Genomic DNA, 6,000 nt, shown 5'->3' with positions numbered 1-6,000 from the left:
AGCTTGTTCAGCTAGTTGTGTTCTTAGCTCAACTATTTCAGCTTTCAGCTCTCTAATAACCTTGAGATAGTGTTTTATTTCAGAGTCTCATTTGTTGTTTCTGTATTTCTGATGACAATTCTTTCAAACTCTTTACTCACTCCTTTGATTATTTCTTTAGCTAGTACTTGGATGTTGACCTCATTATTTTGTGCTTCACCTTTGGGGGGCTTTTAGCTGGACTGTGTCCTGGTTCATTTCTCCAATATTTCTTCTTGTTGATTTACCCATTTTATATATTATGTTATGAGTTCCCTCTCTCAATACTTTTCAAATTACTGATAACTATTGTATGAATTGACTTGTGTCTAAGTAAGATAATTAAAGGGTTCACAGCTGTGGAAATTGACAGCTGTTTCAACAGTATTTTAATCCCTGATTTGGAGCTCAGTGGCTTAAAAGCCTCTTTTGTGCTTTTTCTTCCCTATATGCTATGGGAGCCTGAGGGCTTTTAAACTATAAATAGCTTAATCACTGCCTCCTGACTACGAGATAAAGCATGGTGTAGCAGAGACAATTCAGTGGTTATGCAAAGAGAGTTTTGCAGCCCCACCGGTATGACACCGAGGTATAGGTCTTCTCCTGAGTTTCTTGATTAGATCTCTGTCCCCTGGTGTCAGCCCAGGGCCTCCCTGCCGCTGCTCTAGATTCTGATGGCAGCAGCACTGGAGACTCAGAGTTGCACTTGGTGAGTCTCAGGGGAGTCTTCTCCTCCCTTCAGCTGTCCTCTTGTTGGTGGAATAGACTGGAGGTGGTGTCTCAACTGATAAACTGCCGGACTGTTACCAGCCACTTAATCTCTCCCTAGGTTCCTCGCAGTCCACCAGCCACATGTGTTTGCACTCACCGGTGATTTGAAGTCTTTCTATTCCCATCTTGTTTTGGTCCCAGGTGGTCTCCTTTGATATTCCTAGTTGATCAGAGTAGGAGAGGAGAGGAGAGAAACAGATCTGCTGCTGCTCGTAGCCCCTCCCACCTGTATATTCTTGTAGCTGTTCTCTATGATCTCTTTGAGAATTGACCTAAAAAAAAAAAAAAAACTCATATCCTCTTGGAATTTTAGGCATATTTATGAGCAAATATATTTGGTGGCTCATTCCTAACTATAATGTCTAATTCCCTCTTCTCTTCTCCCACTCTCTGACTAGGGTGTCTTTATAACAATGTCAACTGGATCTCCAAGTTATATTTTATGTTCTGGTTATTCATAGAAATGGCCCTGGAGCTTTGAGCTCAGATGATTCAGTTGTAATAGATGTTTGAGGGAGGGTGGTGTCCAGGCTTAACCCAGATGGTTTTTAGACAAAGCTCTTTCTTTAATTAATTAATTAAATAAATTTATTTTTATTTTATCTATAAAAAGGAAACACTGACAAAACCAGAGGATAAGTGGGGTACAACTCCACACAATTCCCACCACCAGAACTCTGTATCCCGTCCCCTCCCTTGATAGCTTTCCTGTTCTTTAACCCTCTGGGAGTATGGACCCAAGGTCATTGTGGGATGCAGAAGATGGAAGGTCTGGGACAAAGCCCTTTCTTATCCCTGTGGTCTCAGATGGTTCTAAGGGCCTTATTAACCTATATTAGTTATTCTATCAAAGGGAGGTGGCTTGGAGGAGTGTTCTTAATGGTTATATTCTATTTTGAAACTGTCTCATAACAAATAGACACCCCTAAAATTTGGTGATGCTAGACTTTAAATTTATTTTCCTCTGGGGTCAGAGATAGCATTCTTGGTGTGGAGAGCATAATGGCTATGCAGAGAGACTCTCATGCCTGAGACTCTGAAGTTGGAGGCTCAGTCCTCTGCACTACTATAAGCCAGAGCTGAGTAGTGCTCTGGTAAAAAAAAAAAAAAAAAAAATTCCCGGAGTTGGGTGGTAGTGCAGTGAGTTAAGGGCACGTGGCGCAAAGCGCAAGGACTGGCATAAGGATCCCAGCTCGAGCCCCCGGCTCCCCACCTGCAGGGGAGTCACTTCACAAGCAGTGAAGCAGGTCTGCAGGTGTCTATCATTCTCTCCCCCACTCTGTCTTCCCTTCCTCTCTCCATTTCTCTCTGTCCTATCCAACAATGATGACATCAACAACAATAACTACACCAATAAAAAACAAGGGCAACAAAAGGGAATAAATAAATAAATATTTTTAAAAACTTCCTCCACCAGGTTCCAGATGCCATCAGGATGCCGGCCAGGCTTCCCTAGACTGAAGAGCCCACCAATGTATCCTGGAGCTTCGCTTCCCCAGAGACCCATCCTACTAGGGAAAGAGAGAGGCAGACTGGGAGTATGGACCAACCAGTCAACGTCCATGTTCAGCGGGGAAGCAATTATAGAAGCCAGACCTTCTACCTTCTGCAACCCACAATGACCCTGGGTCCATGCTCCCAGACGGATAGAGAATGGGAAAGCTATCAGGGGAGGGGGTGGGATATGGAGATTGGGTGGTGGGAATTGTGTGGAGTTGTACCCCTTCTACCCTATGGTTTTGTTAATTTATCCTTTCTTAAATAAAAAATAAATTAAAAAAATTTCCTCTGTGTGTCAAAAATATTGTTTTATATAAGTGAAGCTAGATTTATTTTCCAGAAATAAAAAGTCGGGAGAGAGCTTATATCTTACAGGTCACACTTTTGTGGGGTTGTGCTACAAGACAAAGATAAGAAAAACGACTATAGTTGAGAAATTGAGTTGGTTGCTAATATTTGTGACAGGAAATCCCTGTAAAGGAAACAGGCTTACTCATTCTTTCAACAAAGCTTTACCACAGACTTAATCTAGTTGAGGAAGGTGTCAGAGAAGAGTTCCAAATGCTTCATTTTCAGGACATTTCCTCTCACTGACAGAGGCTGTCGCTTAGATTTTTCCTTCATGTGATCATTGCGCTGACAGTATTAATGGTCATTATAAAAGACTAAAGGTTTTTCTTTCAGTCCAGCTGTACTTATTATTTTTAAACTTGGGTGAATTCAGTGGATCTTCTCCAGGTAATTCCCTGGCAAGGAAGAGTTAAAGCAGACCTCTTCAAAAGGGTCTAACATGTTCTTTTCTTTTCCTATATTTTCTTTTTAGGCATAAAAGACAGCAGTTTCTGAAATAAGAACTTGAAATTCTCTCTTCTTTTTTTATGTCTGAACAAGAAGAAATAAAGGTAAGATAAAAATCCATTTTCTGCTAAATTTCTCAATCAGAAAATATAAACTGAGAAAAAGGCTTAAGTAGTTTTCCAAGTGAATTGTGAGCAAAACTCTTCTTTAATGAAATGTTTTGTAATAACAGATGTGTTTTCTTTCTTTTTTAAAATTTCTTTATTGGGAAATTAATGTTTTACATTCAACAGTAAATACAGTAGTTTGTACGTGCATAAAGTTTCTCAGTTTTCCATATAACAGTACAACCCACACTATGCCCTCTGTCATCCTTCTTGGACCTGTATTCTCCCACCCCCACCCACCCCAGAGTCTTTTACTTTGGTGCAGTACGCCAATTCCTGTTCAGGTTCTACTTGTGTTTTCTTTTCTGATCTTGTTTTTCAAGATCTGATCTTGTTTTTCTGATCTTGTTTTTCAACTTCTGCCTGAAAGTGAGATCATTCCATGTGTGTTTTCTGATAATATTTAGAGTATATGAATTCTTCACTTAAAATAATTGGTGAAATTATAAAACAAACCTACTTACAAACAAACCTTACTTACTTTGAGTATTTTGTTGGAAAGGTGAAGAGTCAAGTGTGTTCAGATGTCTGCTTGACTCGAACGGTTCCTCTTGGCTGGATGTAATATCTCTGGGTGGTGCTGGGTGGTCACTCTTGGGTTGGTGTGCACATATTACTAAGCATGAGTACCTAGGTTTGGCCACTACTCTCTACCTGTGGGATGGGGGTGTGTCTCTTTCTGTCTCTGACCCTCTATCCAAAAGGGATCAGAAATAGTGTAGTTACAAAGGCACCAAACTCCATAATTACCATGGTGACAAAAACAGAAAATTCTTGATACACAGTCACTATATATTTGATTTTGTATAATTTCCAAACAGTGACATCTGGAGCTACTTTGTAAAAAGCAGAACAACAATGAACTGAATAGTTCTGGTTATCCCAGACTATGTCTCCGTGCGTGCCATGCTCTCCCTCTGTAGATACGGCTTGTCCTGTTGCAAATCATCTAGTCTTTAAGAATCATCTGTCTTTAAGAATGAGATTTCCCTTCCTGTGCCTCAGAATCTGCTGATATCTTCCTCTTCTAGTGTTATTCAGATTCTCAGGTAGAGAGGAAGCAGGGCTTATTATGCTAGCCAACCCAGATGGACTTGTGTCCCTGTAAGAGTGGCCGCTGAGCTTAACGACATTAGTCCTTTTATATAGTTAAAGCAACAAGCGCAAAGGGTCTCCTCCTCTTTCTTCTTCCTTTATAGAGTACAAATTGTTTGGGTTATCAGCAGACTTTTGGACAGAAATAACAGATTATTATTATTATTATTATTGCCTTCAGTGTTATTGCTGGGGCTTGGTGCCTGCACTACAAATCCGCTGCTCCTAGAGGCTTTCCCTCATTCTATTTTTGTTGACCCTGTTATTGTTATTTTTATTGTTGTCATTGCTGGGCAGGACTGAGAGAAATCAAGAGAGAAGGGGAAGAGAGAGGGGGGGAGAGAAAGATAGACACCTGCAGACCTTGCTTTACTGCTTGTGAAGTGACCTCCCTGCAGGTGGGGAGCCAGGTGCTCAAACTGGGATCCTTACTCGGTTCTTGTGCTTCGCCCCACATACGCTTAACTCTCTGTAGCAGAATCTGTAGCAGATTCTAAGGTGACTGACTAAGGTCACTTTGATTACAGCAGTAGAAAGCTCTGTTTATGCTGAGATGAGGGGGAAGATGGTTGCCAACTGCATTTTCTTCTACTGAGAAGTTAACCTTTGTTTGCCTCACGAGCATTTCCACACTCTTTCCCCCTCTCCCCTCAAGAACTTATCATCATCATCATCAACAACCACAACAAAAACTTAGTTCATTACCAACCAAGAAGAGTTGACGATATAGTCTTGTCTGACTAAGCAGGTGAGAGGGGTGGGTATTTTCAATGTGTGAAATGAAGATAGCTCTTAAAATGAAGATAAGAGTTCGAGCCCCCAACTCCCCACCTGTAGGGGGACTGCTTCAAAAGCAGTGAAGCAGGTCTGCAGGTGTCTATCTTTCTCTACCCCTCTCTATCTTCCACTCTAAATTTCTCTTTGTCCTACCCAATAATAATAATAACAATAATAACAGCAACAACAAAAATGGAAAAAAGATAGTCTCCAGGAGCAGTGGATTCATAGTGCAGGCACTGAGCCCCAGAATAATCCTGGAGGCAAAAAAATATTGGGGGAGACAACATGGTTCTGCAAAAAGACTTACATGCTAGAGGCTCCAAAGTCCCAGGTTCAAATCCCCATACTATACTTCCTTCTCTCTTTTAATTTTTTATTATCTTTATTTATTTATTGGATAGAAACAGTGAGAAATCGACAGGGTAGGGGATATAGAGAGGGAGAGAGACAGAGAGATACCTGCAACACTGCTTCACCACTAGCAAAACTTTTCCCTTGCAGGTGGGGACAGGGGCTTGAACCTGGGTCCTTGTGCATTGTAATGTGCTCAACCAGGTACGCCACTGCACTACCCCTTTTATATCTCTCTGTCTCATTAAAATGAAACAATAAAATATACTTTAAATAAGAAGGTCGGAAAAAGGGAGAAGAGACTTTTCAAATACTTGAAATTAACTTATTGGGCTATCTCTTCCTCTGAGGGTCATATGTTGACAGGAAATCAGGGACTTTGGGACCCTCTACTATGGGATGTGAATTTCTCTTCTATTTATCAAACATATGATGGTTACTAGTAGTGGAGACCTCTATTTTAAGGAGTGTGAACCTTGCTTTTTCTATCAGTAAAATGAGAACAACTACCTTATTCCCA

This window comes from Erinaceus europaeus, chromosome 3 (genome assembly GCF_950295315.1).
Source record: "Erinaceus europaeus chromosome 3, mEriEur2.1, whole genome shotgun sequence".
Taxonomy (NCBI): domain Eukaryota; kingdom Metazoa; phylum Chordata; class Mammalia; order Eulipotyphla; family Erinaceidae; genus Erinaceus; species Erinaceus europaeus.
This window is presented reverse-complemented; position numbering follows the sequence as displayed.